Below are 20,422 nucleotides of genomic sequence, written 5' to 3'. Positions count from 1 at the left end.
CAAAAACCCAAACTTAATCTTGTCGAACTACTACACAACAAGTAACTCAAATTCCCTTGTTGAAATGCACGCACAAGGAACTGTACATATATTTATAATTGTCCCTAAATTACCAACTAGGCCCTCTGATCCAAACATTATACAAAACTTGTTCTTGGAACTTGGTCCACTGATTTCAGGTAACACTGTACTTGAATATACACTTCACAATTCATCATACTGTATGGAGGACCAAACAATTTTAAAGAATAAGGTACTGCATTCAAACTGCTCCATCACTTCCTGATCAACTACCACAGGATCCCAACATTTGTGAGCCTGAAGGCTCACCTTTTAAATTCTGATATAGTATGGTGAGCACAATCCAAAGTGTATGCTTTAGGAGATGGAGACACCCTCAAAATGGCTACTCTACCTTGCCTTCAGTCACACAGTGAAGATCCAAGGCCTGTGGTGATAGCTGTTGCAGAAGCAAAGGTTTTTTTTTTCTAAATCTGCACAGCCAATCAAATCTCCAATGGCCAAATCTCCAATGGCCAATCAGAAGCCTTTCTGGGCAAATTCCCTCATGGCCTCACTCACTTTCTAAAACACTTAGGAAAGGAGTCAGCATGCACCACAGCACTCATAGATACCATGATATATTCCTGAACTAACATATTCCTGGGGTTATTAAACCACAACTGCTAATGATCTTAGCATGATCTTAGCATTCATCTGTGCTATTTGCTTTCTAACCTTCACCTTTGGCAGTCTTACTCAAAAAAATTTTCATGATGAGAAGGTCAACATATGAAGTCAGCATATAAAATCACTGCAATCTGACACAAAGGCATGATCACATCTCTTTCAAGGAAAGACTTTTCTTTCTTTTGTTGATTTTATTTTGTCAAGCATGTCAGTATTTCAAATAAAATAAACAGAACACTTCTAGCCATAATGATTTCTAGACTTAAGACTATGAATAAAGCATTTAGCAACCAAGTTCTTATAATTTTTTTTAAAGATAACAATGTAAATAATTCTTGCTTATGTATCACATCCTTCCATTTATTCTAAATCAACCCCACCAGATGAACAGGGAAAGTCAAATCACATACATTAGATTATTATTAATCCATGAAAAAGATCTTATTCGAAATACAAGAGCATACAAATAAATAGGATTTATTACAATGATTTGGAATAGTTCCACACAGTCTAAATAAGACATCATGGGGACGCTTTAAAAAGGCACCCGGGGAAGGCACTTTGCACAACTTTCTTCCCAAGGTGTCTTCAGGACACCTTGTTTTAGCTCCAGGCATCTTTTTTGGAGAACGCTTCAAAGTACACCTTTTTCCCATAAACCAACTGCAAGGCATCTCCTGCCTGGCAGTGTGGAATGCAGAGCTCAGGAGGAGTCTTATTTTTCCCGCCTGACCATTTTGCTGTCTGGACAGTTTCACCCTCAGGTTCTGCCTGACATTTTGTGTACCGTGAAAGTGATTCTCCCTGCCACCATTTACTGAAGGTTGTCCCAGGATGTTTGCTCTGTAAGTTCCCATGCTGAGCACATTTTCAGCCCCAAAAGTGCATAGTTGTACTCAGCTGGTCCTGCCAATTCCAGCAATATATATTTTCCCTATTTTTTTTCTCGAGGAGCTATTTCCATACCTATGCAGACACAAATACAGGAATGCTTGGAAGATAGGTCTGCTGCCCATTGAAAAGCACTCAATTGACCTGCCCTCCACAGACCAATTAAATTCTTACTGCATTCAGACAGGGGAAAAAGCACAGCTTTGGTCCCAGAATCCCAGGAAATGCCTACAGGCTCAGAGGCTGAGTCTCCAGTAGAACCAGCAGGGCCTGGCCCAAAGGCTCAGGCAGAACCTTCAGTAGCCCCTGCAGGACCAGGTCCAGCAGCTCAGACTGAGCATGCAGGCTGGGAACAACAAACAGGCCCCAGTTCCAAGATCCCCCAGACTTCTGATACCAAATCATGGGAGGCTCTGCCAGCTCTCTCACCCCCTTTGTCTCCAGAGCCCCAAGAGAAATGCCAGAGAAAGCTGCATACCAGTTTGCAGAGAAGGAAACACAGCAGAAGGCTAGCAGCTCTGGGGTGAGCTGGGCTCCACGAGAAGTCTCTGTAGGAGGCAGACTGAAGTTACAGCTACATGAGGTTGTTGCACTTCTGCTATACAAGGGGTTGGAAGTTAAGCTGTGCTGTGGCAGCACCATTCTGTTTGGACTTGAAAGCCGCTGTTCATGTTTCTGTTGCCTGAACCGCAGTTTTGATCTTGCTCTGGACGTGGCTCTGTTATACCCTCCTGTACTTGGTGCTTGATTACATTAAACTGCTGAACTGGCTATGAACTGCTTTTGACTCTGCTTGGTAAGGGTCTCCCTATGATAGGTAAATGCTAAGGAAGTCAAGCCAACTAAAGAAGGGACGGAAGGTACTTCATGGCTGCTCTGCCTCATAATTCCATGAGTGGCAAGTGTGACAATGCTCATATTTATTTTACTTTATTAACACACCGCCTTCCCCACCATGAGGATACCAAATAGCTTACATTGTTCTCTGCTTCTCTATTTTACCCTCACAGCCACTATGTGATGTAATTTAGGCTAAGGTTATTCAGCAAATTTCCATGACACAGTGATGATTCAAACCTAAATCTCCCAGAAGTTAGTCCAACACTGTAACCATTGCACCATGCCAGCTCTTATCTGCGGGAGGTGTTTGCAATTTCCCCTCGAGAACTATGCAGGATCACACTTATTTTCTACTGAACGTGCTTGACATGCACATTTGAAACTGGGTAAGAGAGAATCCTGGCTTAGTAGTATTCTCACTGAGTCATGCTTGAAATGAAAACTCCTCAGTGAAATCCACCTCATGCAACAAGCATCATCATAAAGATTTGAGAACCAAGATTGCACACTTAGAATCATAGAGTTGGAAGAGACCCCAAATGCCATCAAGTCCAACCCGCTGCAATGCAGGAAGCTGCAGTAAAAGAACTGAAAAAAGGCAATTGCATGAGGGGGAAGGTAGGAAAAAAAGCTGTAGAAGTCAGGGAAGGTCACTGTGTACCTCTTTAGCTACCAGAGCAACAGGACCATATAATCAAAAGTGACTGCCAGCTTTTATTTTTCAGAAATAGGACATTCTAGATTTCTCTCCCATTCCCATGAGTATATCTGATAATTCAACTAGCATCTAGAACAAACTGGGCGGGGGCATAACAGCATAGGAGTCCTTCTGCAGCGAAAAGGAAAGGAAAACTGCAACAGCAGCACCTTGAACTGTGGTAATTAAAGATTATTTGCAAGAAAACCATTTAGCTAGCCAATGAAAAAATCAATGAATGCTCCATAAAGGAGGAGGGCAGAAGAGAAGGACAGCGCTGCTTCAAATAATGTTTCCAACCTTTCACAATGAATAGGAGCTTACATCACAGATTTTGAAGGTCTTATATAGATGTATTATTAGAAGAAAGAAACCAATGAGTCATATGTATTGGCGGAAACTGAGAACACCCATTTGCTTCACGTCTTTCACAGCACTCAGTGGTTTCTCTCGCCGCCCCCATTCATTAATGGCCACAAGAGCTGCAGGGAGCTTATCGGGGCTGACTAATTTTAAAAAATGCTCTTGGGTTCATAGTATCTGCTTGTTTAGACCAGCTGATTTTGCTTACTTATTTGCAAGACAGAAGAAATCCGAGTCAGACACAATTTTTTTAATTTTAGTAACTCAGCCATGAAATTGATTAAGCTAAAGTTAGCCATCAGAAACCTCCTAGCTTGATATGACGTGTAAAGAAGTTTTACCTGAGCAATTGCAATGCAACAGATTCACCCATAATGCTGCTCATTGGAAAACAACTGCTTAAGAGATGTTGGCATTGTGTGCTTTACTATTTTCTACTTCTATGGGTTTTGGATGTCATTTCCCAGAAAGAAACACTTGTTTCACAGAACAAGTAAAACCATTATTGCTAGCAATGCCAAACTTTGTTAAAAAGCTTTACTACTCTGTGTAGTCAGTAGGCAAAATCTAGTTTCAGCCTCCTTATGATTGCCTGGAAAACAAGGGGAATGTCCCAGGAATGCAGATAATGTCTATTACTGTCCTAAACAATGCACGTGTGTAGAAGAAGCAAGTTACAAGCCAAAAGAATTAGCAATCTATCTTAAACGTCTCAATTAGACCCAAGGATTTATTTGCAATCTCTGGAGAGGAGCTACCAATATGATAGGTTACACCGTGAACTGGTAATAATGAACAGTGCGGGTCACAGGACAATGCAAATTCTGGTCTGGAGGACAGACCCCCTAGATTCAGATATAAATCTGTGTGCAACTGACCCTAACAATTTATGTAACACAGTATCGACTATTCTGATCAGCAGCACTTCAATTTAGAGCCAACACAGAAAATGTCAACTGTTAGGTGAGACCCTAAAGTGGGAAGAATAAAATGTACCAACTCTTCATTCTCTTATAAATGAAGATTCTTAGTGCTGAAAGCTCCTAATTCTACAGCAAGAAGAATCCACAAGGTCTACAGCAAGACTTTGGTATTTAATTTACTCATAAACAGTTTTTACCAGAAAGTTGCTAGTTACACTGCCCAAATGTGAAACTGCACCTGCCTGAGAAGGAACTCCATGTGCTAAATTCAGCACATCTGATTTCTGAAGGCCATAACAGGCATAACACTTCCAAATGAATGAGTGAGACAGAGGGACCACAGCAAACCACTGTGAGAATTCTACCCAACCTGCTTCACATATCAGGATTGGCATGAGAAAAAGAGGTTGTCCAGCACTTAATAATATAGAAAACAGCCTTTTGGGTGCATACTTACATGCATAAAAAAATTAACCATTAACAGTTTTAAGTAATTAAAACCTGACTTAATAAGAAAGCAATCACAGGTAAAGGAGAAAAAAGCAAACGTCAATCCGCAGTCACTTAGGTATACTGTTAGTCACTTAGAGATTGTACAAGGAGAGAGAAACAAATTCAAGCAAACCCAACATCTGTGATGAATGCATGACTTTCTTCACATTACAGTGGTTTGGTTTACATATTAAAAAACCTAAATGCATACCTAAGAACAAGGCAAATTTGTTTTGAAAATAGATATTACACAGGTGTAACCAGACAGCCAGGAATGCCTGTCAAATGTGTAATGTGTCAGCCTTCCTGAAGTGTGCAGCCATGCAATAGGCAGAATGACCCCAAGACAAACAGAAACTAGTTTGAACAGAGGTACTGCAAATGTCAACACTCCCGCTCCAAAAACACAGCCAAAGAACTAGCTGAAGGAAAAAGCAATAACTAAAAAAGTATGTTTTGATATTTAATAAGGAAACCACACCAGCGGAGAACCTAAAATAGCCTTTGAGTAACAAAGCAATTCTCCCACATTCTTCAAGACTGTGTACTCCTCCTGTGGATGGCTCAAATTAAAGAAGCTCACGCTGCAGCAGACATGTGAGTCAGCAAGAGCTGCCGCAGGAAACTGCTGACATTCTTAAATGGCTCATACGCTACACACACCCTTTCCTACTCATTAAGAACAGGACACACACACACTCATGCAGAACACCTGCCATTCTGATTCAGACTTCCACTGTTTATGATTTGTAAAAGTTGAAGGTAGCCATAATTAGCTGCTGCATTTCAAGCTCAAGGGCTGATGGATTTTTTTGGGGCTGCTTTTTCTTTGAAAATATGCTTAAGCTCCTTTTTGAAAACTCTGTCGCACAACTTACAGCACAGAAGCGGGCAAATGACATTCACTTCCCTTTTTAAAAGGATGAACGGAAGACTTGTTTTGAACTTGGCATGTTTAAAATATGGAACAGTGGGGTTAGGAAATTATTTCGTAACTGAACAGTTAGAGGTTAATTTCTAGAAAGAGCAATGCTGGGACTCAAGCTTAACTTGGAAATGAAGCCTGCCTTAGAAGACCCATTTCATCACCCTAGTTGTTGGGGGTGAAGGTAGGATTGCATTTCATCAGAGATATGGGAAATGAGACCAGCACTTGTGCATTGCTATTATTTCACATATTACAAATTTAGGTTATGGCTCATGTTTTTGACCTGCAAAATTGCAGATGGCAGGACTACAACAGTCTACAAATACCTGTTTAAGTCTGATTCATAAATTATTGAAGTTGGCAGGTACATGCACCAGCAGCATTCTGAGAAAATGGGAGTGCATGAATGTGCTGCAGATATCCAGGCAAACTGAGGCTCCCTTAGGATGTGTGACCAAAGCAAATACACTATGATGCAGTGGAAACAGTGCTAGGTTCAGACCCAAGAGCCCCATATTTATATTACATGGATTCACTAGCTTGGATCCTGTGATCCATAGGCACAATGATTGGCCATTTAGACTCAAATCTATTAGTACCTTAGAGATCAACAGGATTTTCAGTGTACAAGCTTTCAAGAGGCAAAGCTACCTTCATCAGATTGAACTGGCCATTGTTCCCTATGCCAGGAGTGTCTTTCAGCCTGGGAAAAGTGGACTCCCAGGGTCACATGACTTGTGTGGACTAAATGCTCCCTTGCACACACCAAAAAGGACCGACATGGGAAGGGGAATGAAGGACCTATGACTGTCAGCACATCATACTAACATTTATTTATTTTTAAAAATATGTTATTTTCTCACCCAGCTTAGCAATTCCAAAGCAGCATACAGTCAAACACACACACACACACATTTAATACACAATACTCATATAGGGGCTTTTACTAAGTACTGGAATCTTTGGGGAGGGGTTTTTTCCTAAATCCTGAGGAAGAACTGGTAGAACACACTGCAGCCTTGTAAGTACTGGCGCCTTTTTTGGTTGTTTGGCACAAAAAAGTACTAAATATTTTTTTAAAAAACAGAAAAATCTTTACCTGCTGGCACATGACAATGCTAGGACAGACTAATTTCTCTACAGGGCGAATCCCATAGTTTTTGTGCCATGAGTGAGAAATCCCTTTCAAGTTATCATCCACTCAGCCTCAGATGGCTGGACATGTGATGAAGGACCCCGAACATGATCATGACGGCCAAGTAAATTTACATTGGATGAGGTTGCTTTTAGGTATGCTAGTCCCAAACCATATGGGACTTTGAAAGGAAATGCAAGTTTTATGAATTGTGCCTGAAAGCAAACTTGGAGCCACTGTAGCTGGAACAAGACTTGAGTGATTTGGTTCCTACAACTGTGCAATCCAACTCAATGGGTATTCTTAGGCCATTCATTGTCTAAATATATCTTGTACAGCACTTTTTAAAATCAAATAAGTAGAGTTGAAAGCTATGCAGGGAGAACAGAATTGAGAGTGAATAAATAATTGAGAAATCATTTAAGCAGAAACACTTTGGAAGGACAGAGACACTTCAGAAAGAAAGGCAAATATGCAAAATTCCTATACACAACAATGCTCCCATGAGACAGGCTAGAATCTAAATATAATTTTAAAATTAAGGATGGCTCTCATGTCTTACATCTAACACCAAATATCTACAGTGGGAAAAGCATCCCTTAAAGTTCAGATGGCCATATTTATCTGCTATTTCTTGGAGCGTATTCTGAATTAACATTATACATCTCAAATCAGACTGAATCATAAACATATGATCATCAATAAAAGTTTTCAACAGTCTATCTGAGGGCAAGAAAATTCTAGGTTATCTGTCAGCATAAATCTTCCAGTGATTTTAGCATATCCATAACTGGAGTCAATGTAAATATGCCAGGATAATTACTTTGAATGTGGTGGTGTTTTATAGGCAGCACCATCATTCAACAATATCCTACCTAAACACTTTCATGTCAGTGCTAAGAAAGCAAGATACTATGATATCAACAGTAATATTTGTGAACGTAACAGAGTTAAATGCCAGTTTATACTTTTACTGATACTTTTTCACCACTGCCTGGAAAGCAATGTATTCCGTTAGGAACTTAGTTTTCATGCTTAAGTCTCAACAGAGAGAAAAAAAGTCCACTTCTAATGTGATGAAATGTGTTATTCCACTTGCATAAAAGCATGCATTTTGGTAGGGCTTCTTTTCATTCCCCTTTCCTTCTCTTTTGATTTACATGCATTGTTCATTCAATAGCTCTTCAGTCAATGCTGGTAATTGTTGTACTAAGCCAGTGGCTTCAATTTAAGCTCATTATTGATCACACAGAAATTTGTATGCATTCCTCTGCTTGCTTGCTTTAAAATTATAATTTCAACTCCAGCAGTGGCAGGCTAAGTATGATGCTTTTCAACACTACAAAGATTCTTCAGTCTGACTAGAAAGCAAAACGAGCATGCTGCAACTCAGCTGGCTACACTCATACATTTTACATTTTCTTGAGGCAAGCTTCAAAATGAATACTTAATTCATGCAGCTGCCACAAGATTAATTCCCTCCCCCTCAAAAGAGAAAGAGACGGTGACCAAGTTTTGCAAAGCTGAGTAGGCATTACAAACCCAGTTGTAGAAAATCAGATGCAGTTTTCAGAATGGAAGGCCAAGCAATTTGAACACTCCACCATAGCCCATTAGGTCCCCCAAAATCCAAACATGACCCACATTGCTGGCATATGAAGTTCAATTATTAAAAAGACAACATCTTTGGGGGAAAAAAACCAGCGAGTGAAATGAATATTTACTCCCACATTCACCTAAGTTCTAGCGTTGTAGCTGAAATGAAGATGCATCGTGTGCACATCCCACAAAAGGCAAGCAGAGATTGAGATGCCGAATATTTCTGGAAACTTACCTTCCAGTTTTATTAAAAAAACATTCAGTATGATAATAGATTTTTTGCATACACTGCAAATGCTGTGCATATCAAATGTTAAAAGTGGGAAAAGAGACATCTTACTGTGATGAAAACCTTAACATAATAAGCACTCAGACATTCGCTTTTGATCATTTGCATCAAACATCTCAACTTCCTAAACAGTTTCACTAGCATACCATGGGATGGAGTACGTACATTTATAGTGCTTGGAACATGAAACGGCCAATAAACCCTTTTCCCTAAGATTTCAAAACACAGTCCTTGACAGAGCATTCCTAAACAAAGAGTGTAACTGTTTTTAGGATGGCAGTGCTGGCTGCTCAACATAGATCAGACCTTAAAATACATACCGTATATACTCGTGTATAAGTCGACCCGCATATAAGTCGAGGCACCTAATTTTACCACAAAAAAATGGTAAAACTTATTGACTCGCGTATAAATCAAGGGTGGGAAATGCAGCAGCTACTGGTAAATTTCAAAAATAAAAATAGATACCAATAAAATTACATTAATTGAGGCACCAGTAGATTAAATGTTTTTGAATATTTGTTTCAAAGAAAAACAGTAAACTAGCTCTGTAAGTGGAAAAGGGAGTCAACAAAAACAATATGGTTTCAACAATAACTTTAAAAGTACAAAAACCTTAGCTCAACCAGCAACCAAGCTAAAACACAAGAGTTAAAATCCTTCAAAACTGGATTTTTGGTCAGGGGAGGAATGTTTATGTTAGCAGTACCAACATTTCAGAGTATCTTTAGGAAACCCTCCTGATGATACCACCCAGGTTTGGTGAAGTTTTGTTCAGGGGGTCCAAAGTTATGGACCCTCAAAATATAGCCCCATCTACTATTAGCTCCCATTGGTAACAATGGGGGATGGGGCAACCCCTTTGGGGGTCCATAACTTTGGACCCCCTAAACAAAACATCACCAAACCTGGCTGATATCAGCAACAGATTATCCTGATGATATCACCCAGGTTTGGTGAAGTTTGGTTCAGGAGGTCCAAAGTTATGGACCCTCAAAACATAGCCCCATCTACTATTAGCTCCCATTGGAAACAATGGAGGATGGGGGCACCCTCTTTGGGGGGCCATAACTTTGGACCCCTTGAACCAAACTTTACCAAACTTGGATGGTATCATCAGGAGTGTCACTTGATGATATCTTGAAATGTTGGTGCTGCTAGCCTAAAAACTGCGCCCCCTGGCAGCTGACAAAGTAAAAACCCTAAAATATTTTTTTAATTCAGCTGACTTGTGTATAAGTCAGGGGGGGCTTTTTAGCACAAAAATGTACTGAAAAACTCGACTTATACATGAGTATATACGGTACACATTTATTTTTCTGCTGTTGTGTGTGTGCGGGTAAAGCGCCATTAAGTCGCAGCTGACTGATGGCAACGCAGTAGGGTTTCAAGGCAAACGACTAACAGAAGTGGCTTGCCTTTGCCATCCTCTGAACAGCAACTCCACTACTCCTTGGTGATCTCCCCTACAAGTACTAATGAGGACCAACCCCGCTTAGTTTCTGACATCTGACTGGATCAGGTTAGTCTGGGCCATCCAAGTCACAGCTTTCACTTGTTAGGGGACTATAAAACATTTAAAATACTGTAAGTATAATATTTATGTTTTGTATTCATCCCTCTGAGGGCTGAGGTTGTAAAGTTTTTTTCCGCTACATCTAAAAAAAGACACAGGGAAGTTAACAGATGTCATACAAATATAAGTAGAAATTTTATTTTTGTTGTTTTACAGAGGGAGTCACAGTATAGATTTTTTTCAAGAGAAATACTGATATCATTAGGCAAATCAGAGTAGAAGGCATTTTAGAGCCTTACAGATAAAATAACTACATGTACAGATACTGCACTATTATATTATAAACTGCCCATATCTGGTTTATTTATTTGCCCCTATAATCTGCCTTATCTCAGAGATTCAGCCTTTAATATCAATTTATCACCAACTTTTAACAGGGGTACATCATGGCACACTATGAAAAAAGAGCAATCCACAAGCCATTTAAACAACTGCCATTTATTTGTGATAACAAAACTGAGTAACAAATACTAGCTGCATGGATGACTGCCAAAGTACAAAATACCTACAAACCACAGAAAGATATAAAATGCTAAAATTTTCTATTCCTACTTACAGCGTAAACGTAACAGAAGGAACAGAAATGTTCCCCCACCACACAGTTTGCTATCAAATTAAACCTATTATACTTAGCAAGTCTCCAAATATCTGCACAACCTCATATTGAGCATCTGAATATAGCTTATGATAGCAAATATTGCCCCCAGCTACCAATCTATATTGTTTTTAATACACCACAGATGATTACTTCCTAGGTCCCTCCAAGTATCAAGATGTAACAATGCACAAAGACACTCAGAAGGAAAGAGGCCATGGGAACAATTACTCTGAAAATAAAGACAATTCCTTGCTTGTGATCTGCCTCAGTTCAGAATACACCCATTTAAGAGTGAGCTAATTCAGACTGAGCCCTAATTTGTTTATTATGAGCACCAGATCTCATTAGACCTTAGTTAAACATACCTGTAAATGGGATGATGCTGCATTGGAAGAATCTTATTTATTTGAACTGATAACCTGTCTGTCTTGGAGACTGTAATGGACAGGAGGCTGTCCTGCTCCTGAAGAGAAAATCAGTCATTCAGATGAGCCCACAGGAGTACTGCTTTGAGGAAGAGGGATGAGATATTGGAAGGAACACAGACAGGTGGAGATTGAGTTCTGCCTCAGAGAGAGACAGTGGTATAGTGATAACAGGATGGGGGGCACCCTGACCCAGGCACACGCCATTGGGGTCACTTGGGGGTGGAAATAGCCCCCCTCCTCCCTTACCTCACCCCGCCCCACCCCACCAGCCAGACCTCGTGGCCTGGAGCAGGCTGTTTTTTCAGCCGGTTGCTGTTTGCGGCCGGCTGAACTAAAGTGAGTGGGCAGGAGCTGGGGCTCCATGGTGGCGGGGATCCATGGAAGGTGCCCACACACCCCTCCCTCTTCCACCCTTACCATGCCCCAACAGCCAGGCCCCGCAGGCTGGAGTAGGCTGTTTTTTCAGCCAGCTGCTCAGCTGAACAAAAGTAAGTGGGCGGGGCCAGGGCTCTGCGGGGGTGGGACCCTGCTTGGGGTGAGGTCTGGGCACCATTTTGCCCCGGTGCCATTCCCACCCCCACACCTCTGGAGGGAGAGCAGGGACAGCTCAGGTTTGGTTCAGGAAGAAAAGTAGAGTGAAGGGTACCTCTGCCTGGTAGTGTGGCAGGACAGTTTAGAGTCTTTCCTGCACAAGTCACTTAGAACTTTTCCAGCACAAGTCACTTAGAACTTTGATCCCCCTTTGCCATGACAATTGTCCACACTCACCCCCTCCAAATGTTTCATGGCTGCCATTAGGTTTTTAAAAAATTCTTGCTTATTTGTTGAAACAATGCTTCATTGATATACCCAAAACAGAGAAACACCCCGTACAAGAAGACAAAATGTGAAAAGACAAAAAAAGGCAAAGAGTAAAAGGAGTCAGGTGAGGGATGCGAAGAAATGGCTGACTAGGCGCCAAGGGAGAAGTTTGGCAATGGCTCAGAGATGTGGAAAATGACCCGGTGCTAAAGATAAAACATTTTCAGTGCTAAAGATAAAACATGTCCAATAGGAAGCAAGCTTGGAAATGTTTCAGAGAAAAACAATTCAGTAAAAGTGTTTTTAAAATGCGGCAAAATGTGCTTGGAAACTTTTTGTAACCGAACGGGGGAAAACGTGTGGAACTCCATGGAGAAAGTGTTTCATTAGTGGGCTGGAAACAATGTAAACTGCTTGTGAGGAAAAGAGATAGCTCTGTCTCTTGGAGAGAAGAGAGTGATTGATCGTTAGGACTGTCTTTGGTGATGTGCCATTCAGTCTGACTCTGGAAAGCGGGCAAGCTGGTGTGGATAGAATCCTGTGTCTCAGAGAGGAATCAATCTAATGGCTAGTCAGTAAAAGTCTGCTTGTGCTTGAAAACGTTTTATAAAAGTCTAACTGCTCCTGAAGTCATAGCTGGTAGGGGTATGCACCTTTTTTTTTTTTTGGTTATTTTTCCTGTTCACCTTAGAAGACCTGCAAATGTTGGGAAAAGCTGGGGGGGAAGCTGAAATGCCATGCCAGCACTTTCAAAAAATTTTTCACAACTTTTAAAGCTTAACCTGAAAAATTCCCAACTGCATAGTTGAATGCTTTGTTGGCTGCCCCGCTGTCTCTGAAGCTTGCTTTAATTTTAGAAGTTGGGGGCAGAATTGCATGCAGGGATTGGGTGGCCCAATTCCTCAACACAGCTATGCAAGTTATCCCGCTGTCTCAAAGCCTGCTGGGGCTTTAGAGGGAGTGGGGGAGAGCTACATGGAGGGATCCAGTGACCCAGTCCCTCCATGAGGGTCTGCTGGCTGACCTGGGTTTCAGAATTACAAGGAGAGATAACCGATAGCCAAACAAGCCAAAACACTTTTCAGCTTTTATAGGCTTTGGCCCAGATAGCATGGGGGATTGGAGGTTGCATGGCTCAGTTTCATCCAAATGCACAGCCCTAATAACTAATGTAAATGTTTGTACCTCAGTCAGGTTGCTACTTTGTCTACCTGGAGACCCAAGTTGCTGGTTTGTTCCTTTAAAACCAAACTATAATTAATGAAATAAATCTTCTCCGTTCTTTATATATTAATCTTGCTTCAGTGATCTGCTTGTGTACCACAAAAGGTACCTCAAAGGAACTCAAAGCCTACACACTCACTGTTTGGAGAACACACCTGGAAACTGAGGGGAAGGTTTATAGTTCAAAACAAGCCTAGATCCCTAAATGTTATGAGGCTGTGTACACTGCTCAGTAGGGAAAAAAGGTTTGCCACAGAGATCTAGCAATGAGGTACTCAGAACACCTAAAATGCTCCATGAGATTATGGGAAACCTGATTATGAGAACTGGAGTCTTAGCTACAGCTGGCATGTTTGCCCATCAATGCTACTGCTTTATACTCAAATGAAGCTGGTGGCAGGACCAACACCAAAAGGGGCTAGAACTACAATGTAGATTAGGCCACAGTTCATTATGCAATGGGATACTTGCAATCTGCTATGTCCTTAGGGTCCAGAAAGTCTAGGATGTTGCTGCTGCCTAACAAAGATTACTGCAAAAACTCTCCTCAATGTCATGGCTAGGTAAGTTTCAGAGGAAAAGCGAGGGGAGTGAGGAAGCAGAAACATAAATCCAAAGACCACCTTGGCATATGGGTAAACTTCCAGGTTTTACTCAACTTTGCCCACTTCTGAATTCACATGCTCCAATTCTATCCACACAAATCCAGCAGGAACATGTGTGCTCCTGAAACACTCCTATACTATGATATGACTTCTGGTAGGAAAACAGTATCTGTCCCAGTAATATGCATGCTTTTCCTTCAAGCAGCAGGCACAGGCATTTCAATCCTGCATAAAACTCAACACCTCGAGGTCTCCCAACTACAGGTTTCCCATAAATCTATCTAATAACAAGTTAAACAGCAGTATATCGTCATCCTCTCCACACCTCAACTTGTCTCTCCTGCCTGCCACATTAGTACGAATGCATACCTTCCAGAAGTTACTTAGGGCTGAATTTTACCTCAACGTGGCTTGAACTTCTGCAGTATTGCTCATCACAAGATTTCTCAACTACTTTGCAAACATCAATCACCTTCACAACATTGCTGAAGGCACTGCCTAGGTAGCTTGAGAAAACGAAACATGTCATAGAACGAGTTATCCTCACAACCGGGAATACAAACATACAACTCCAGCTCTCATTCCCACGCTTGGAACACAGGGAAAAGACTGCTCATTTTCACTACAGGCATTTTGATGCCACAGGTGTTCAACATTTTCAGTTGTGTTGCTTGTTATAGGCTCTAGTGTGTAGTATTATTTTAAAATAGAATATATGTTAAAATCTAAATATATATTTCCCAACACACTCTATAAAGAACTTATAAGAATATTAACATGTGCATCTGCAGTTTATGACAAATTTAATCTACCTTACCATGCCATCTTGTGAACTTAAATAAAACAATACACCTCAGCTTCCCCATAAGCAACATGGAAATCATACAGGCCGGCTTTACAGAGATTCTGAAAGGTTAACGTATGTGAAGGATTAGATGAACACTGAAAGAGTGGCTTACGTATAGCCACTTAATGTGTTAATGGGAGAGGCAACATTTCTGATTTGCAGCTCATGTGGCATCAGTGAGCTTAGAGGGTCAGTGGGCTTAGAGAGTGTAAACCGTGTTAGAGATTGAACTGCTGGGTCACTGAGTCATGAAGTGCTAAGTTGAAAAGGACCTTGGAGTTCATCTACTCCATCCAGGAACACAGAGCTAAAGCATCCCTTACAGATGGCTATCCAGTCTCTTCTTCACAGGAGGTATTTGAGCATAGTCCACTCCCTTCCAAGTCAGCTTGTTTGACTGTTGAACAGGAAACTTCCCATAAGCCCAAATTTACTTCCTTGTAATTTCCACCCATTTGTCTAGTAGTCAATGCAATTATATTACATATAAACCCCTCCCCTACAACCTCTGCCAGTTTGCAAGGCTGCATGTGTGTATTTTCTCTCAAAGCACTAAATAATATTAACGAATACATGTCTACCAACTGAGTTCAGCACTACATGAATCTAATGAAATGGGCTCTGGCTCAGGAAAGTTCATGCGCCAATAAATATGTCAGTCATTCAGCTGCGACAGAACTCTCTGGTTGCATTTAGATATTACTCTTAATTGCTATGAAGTAAAAATGAGCACAGACCTAGTTTCATGTGCCCTGGTCCTCCCCTCAGCCTTCCTGCACAAAGAAACTAACTCCAGTTACTCATGACAGATGAAGTCAGGCACGCAGGGTAACCAGGCTTAGGTTTGTTTCCAGTGACTGGGACTGCACACTACAGTTATGTTCAGGTTTAATACCTTGATTAACAAGGGGGGAGGGTCAGCTGGCCTTGCTTAATCCATATTTCTGCAATCACACATGACAGGTAACCAGATTCAGTTTTCAACTGGAGAAGGAGGAACAAGGTGCACGTGCAGATCCAGGAATGGGATGGGTTTTGTACACATGTTTTCTTTAATTTATTAAACAGAGGTTAAGCATGATGTCTGAATGAAAGCGTTGTAGTTTTGATTGTAGCAGGCTAACTGTGAAGTCCCTGAGTTACTTACACCTTTCTATGCCCCCTTACCTCACCAGGTATGGAAGGGTGTAACTGTGCTACACTACTGGAATTTACATTTATTGCTGTATGCTATGAAACATGTGTATTATCAGGACATTTTCCGATCAAAAGTCAGACCACGGTAAAGGAGTATTTCAGGACTGCACACATTGCAGCTGTATGAATAGAACTGGAACACCTGCATGCAGGAGGTGGCAAAATGGAGTAAAACTTGGGAGGTAACCCATTTGTTTCATATATCAAAGTGGTGTTGGGATTTGTTTCTGCTTCCCCACTGCATCATAGTCCATTTAGAGTCTTTAGCTTGCAATCCTGAATACTTTCAAGTGACAAAAGTCCCACTGAATTTTCTTCTGAATAAACATGCTGAAGATTGGGCTACAAACAACAATGTAACAACTTGAACAAAATGCTGTAAGCATTATCATGAAATACTAAGGCACATTAACCTGTAAGACTGCATTTGACAACACAATAACTTTACTATCTTCTGTTAGCTGGAAAGCCTAAAATGTTAAGAATATGTCATTTGTGCAACACATTTATGGTTTTAATTTTTTTAAAGTTTACTCTACATTGGCTGGGCTTCAGTAATTAATATTCTAGTGATCTCACAATAACTGTAGCGTTTTTAAGACCGGCGCCTGCTGTATTACAAAAATAGCCTACTCCACAAAAGGCAAGGCATGATTTCACACTTAGCTTACTTCATGACAGCCAGAGCTTTTGCAGTTAGATGTCTGGTCAATATGTTACATTTTAATGATCTGGGAATATCATTATCGGCAGTAGCATCTCTAACTTTATACCAGAGAGAGAAAAAAGGCAAAGTCTTTCATTAAGAATTATCTTATTTTAGGATCCCACTAGGTGAGTAAGATAATTACCTTCTACTGTGCAACTCAACAGATCAAATTGATACCAAAAACATTCTAACGCTACAGCATAATCTGAACGCCACCTATTGTAAAAACAACAACAAAAATTATCTGATGCTTATTGAGGACAATTTGAAGGAGAGTCTTCCTTGCCACAAGGATATCTCTAGTAATTAAATGATTTGGCAGCATGACAACTCTGTAATAAATGTACTGCAAATGAGGCAACATTGATGTCCTAAGCACACATACCCATGCACACTCATGCCCAGATATCTTAAGAAAAATACTAGTGTTTAATATCACTTCAGGACTACAGGGCAAAAAAATATATAGGGGTAAGCTTTTTTCTCATAATAGGCAGGATTTTACAATTTAACCACCAACAATAAAACAACTGTTTAGATACGACACACTACAAGGTAACCACCACAAGCCCAAAAAGGAAAGAGGGGGAGGGAAGAAAGGAGTCCAGGAGCTGACCAGATCGACATCACAATACGCATCCAACTACAAATAGGAAACCCCAATGGGAGAATGAGGGAGAAAACAGCAGGGATAATGAAAGCAGCTTTATATGCCTAGTCCATGCTGGATGGTTTTAATGGAGATCTGGCAAGAAGCATTTAGCCACCCAGACTAAATACACACAAAAAAACCACATTGTCTTCTCACTAGTATATATGCTAGATGCAAAATGCAATCTTGGCAGTTTCCCCCACGCTTCTTTATGAGAACTTGTCCTAAGGCATGCTGAGGTTTTGCACAAGCGTCTCCCATCCCCTTTGAAAGCCATCAACTCGTTGTTGCAAGACGAGAAAACTGGAATGCACCGAAGACTTATGAGGGAAATAAAGGGGGGAGCGCGTGTGACAAGATTAGGAATATCTGTCTGCCAGTTTTCCCCCTTCTCCTTTTTCCAGCTCGTTAAAAAGGCCTTGCAATCTGACAGCTGCTCGCACAAAACCCCCCCCCCCCCCCCGCGATCCCAATGTCTAACTTACTATACTGGGCTCCTCCTCCTGCGGCTCTCTCAAGACACCCATCCCCAGGCATGCACCGGGCTCTCGCCACTTTCCCCTGATGTCGTGGGACGAAAGCATTAATGACATTTTTTAAAATGCCCATCGACAGGCAGGCCTACACACCCCCTCGACTTCGCTCCTCCCCACCCACTCATACCACTTATAAAAGCCACCCTTCCACGATGCTCTGAGAAAACCCAACTGGTGCCGAGCACCGTCGGGACCAGAACACGACACGTGTCGGGTCTGTTCATACAAGCTCCCAGCTCCATAACGTCTAAGATGCAAGTCGGATCTCTTTTTAGGTATTCTCCGACAGCAGCTTCTCGAAGGAAAGCAGCCTCTCTCTCCCACCTACGCGCATTGCCAAACTTCATCTCCATCCTTAGGATGGAAGGGATCGTGGTGGAGGGTGGAAGAAAAGGACTCACCTTCCGCCAGTGTAACTTTCGGTGGTTCCTCGCGTCGCCTGCAAACGTTTGGGGTGGGGGGGAGACGGGAGAAGAAGACTGAATCTTGCTGAGGGCTCTTGTTGCTGAGGTCGACTGTAGAATATTTGCACCTAAAGAAGACACGCGTCACATGCCGATTGCATGTTTTTTTTTAAAGCTGCCTCTCGAAGCAAAGTCTTGCACAGATGAGGGAAAAATACATGCAAAAATGGAGGGGGCGGGGAAGCGGGGGGGGGAGAAACTGGAGGAGGAGGAGGAGGAGAAAGCTGCGGCAGCAAAAGGGATGTTGGAACAGAGAGCCACGCAGGAATTGCACTCGGGGGCTGTGTGCACAAGGCGGCGGCGGTGTATTGTTGCTGCTTCTGCTGACCCCGTTCTGTTGGTTGCACTGACTCTGCCCGTGGCTCGCGCTCTTCCCAATGGAACGCCGCCTACTCCCCTCAATCGCTACATTGTTGACATTCGCAGGCTGACATCATCCTCCTCCTCCCGCCGCCACTACCTCTGCCCTCCCCACGTACGCATACAAGCATACATTAAGCTCCGCCTCCCCCATTCACAATAACATGCGCAAACCGCGTAGCGTCCTTTCTTATGACAGCAGCTACGAATACCTTCAAAACTTGGCGTACAACCGCTCTGTGAATAGCGGCGCCTCCGTGGTCGCTCACTCCGAAAAACTACTTGCCGCATGCGCACATCATCGCCGCTTACCTCGGGCGCTGCGCTTCTCTTTTTCCCCCAACGGTTTGTTCCCTTTCCCTTCTGTTCACGTGAGGTTGAAGAGGATACTGGGAATTGTAGTCTTTTCGCCCAAGTTCGGAGTATGGCTAGAATATCTTGGGAATTCATCTATGCAGCAGCGCAGCCTCAGAGAAAGAAGAGAATAACAGCCGCGGCAGCTCTGTGATGCCAAAAGTTGAATGAGGTCATTGTTAGTAAAGAGGGGGACTGACGTCGCAGCGTTAGCCTTTAAAGATACACACATGTTATGTTGTTATTATAGGAACAACAGCTAAACTCAAGTGAGGTGGAAGAAAACATAATGAAGTAGTAGCCACTAATAAATGAAAAAGCAAATGTTTGTACAGAATAACACAGAGAAACAAAATAAACTTCTATGAATAAGACATATATAAATAATTTATATACAAGATTACATGCAGATGCGCACACACAAGTCTCATATTTATCTCCCCATTCATACTGCTAAACTGGATAATAAGACAGAAGTTCAAATGTATTATATTTCATCTTCTACTTTAGTGAGCCTATCTGATTTACTTGCATATAAAACTGATTCATGTGCAGAGGCCTACCAACCTAGAGACATGGGGATACCCCAGGCACAGGCCTTTCAGTCACTGGGCCCCCATGTGACTGACAGGCATTCACCCATGGCTGGTGCCCCCCTCCCCCAGGAGCCAGCATCCAGGGATGCACGGGGGTGTGTGTGTGTGTGTGTGTGTGAATCCCTGGAGCCCAGCTACTGGTCTACTACCCAATGTCCCACCCAGATAAAGTATTAACGGGGCCTCCAGCAATGTGCTTTTAAGAGACCAGGGTCAGGGCAATGGCAGGCCCACACCCCCTGCAGGGCCACACACACACACACCCCACCTACCAAGTCAAGAAACACGGCACCCCTGTTCCCCAGCTTATACTAAGTAACTCTGTGCAGGAATAATTTTGCCCTTTAGCAGAACTAGTCTTACCTCTCAACTATCTTTTCAATATGGTGAGCATATTTCAACCACATCCCCATCAGCCTTTGCTAAATATGCAAATTACTAATTTTCATATTTAGCAAAGGCTCATGGGTATGTGGTTGAAATATGCTTGAAAAGATCGTTGAAAGGCAGGTTGAAATATGCTTGAAAAAATAGTTGAAACCCATGAGCCTTTGTTAAATATGCATGTTGCTGGAGATCTGTAAGTGCTTTCTCTCTGGGCTTGGGTGTGGGCCATGCCCTGAGCTCC

The 20,422-nt window shown here is 42.0% G+C and overlaps 1 protein-coding gene across 1 annotated transcript in view; it reads right to left on the bottom strand.

The window, feature by feature from the left end:
* Positions 1-18,927, bottom strand: part of BACH2 (BTB domain and CNC homolog 2) — a 204,197-nt gene extending 185,270 nt beyond the window's left edge. Inside the window, exon 1 of the mRNA XM_048494309.1 lies at positions 18,422-18,927. The gene's annotated coding sequence lies outside the window, so the exon portion shown is untranslated. The remainder of the gene's footprint in view (positions 1-18,421) is intronic.
* Positions 18,928-20,422: the final 1,495 nt, after the last annotated feature.

The sequence above is a fragment of the Sphaerodactylus townsendi genome, linkage group LG01 (genome assembly GCF_021028975.2).
Source record: "Sphaerodactylus townsendi isolate TG3544 linkage group LG01, MPM_Stown_v2.3, whole genome shotgun sequence".
Lineage (NCBI taxonomy): Eukaryota > Metazoa > Chordata > Lepidosauria > Squamata > Sphaerodactylidae > Sphaerodactylus > Sphaerodactylus townsendi.
This window is presented reverse-complemented; position numbering and strand designations above follow the sequence as displayed.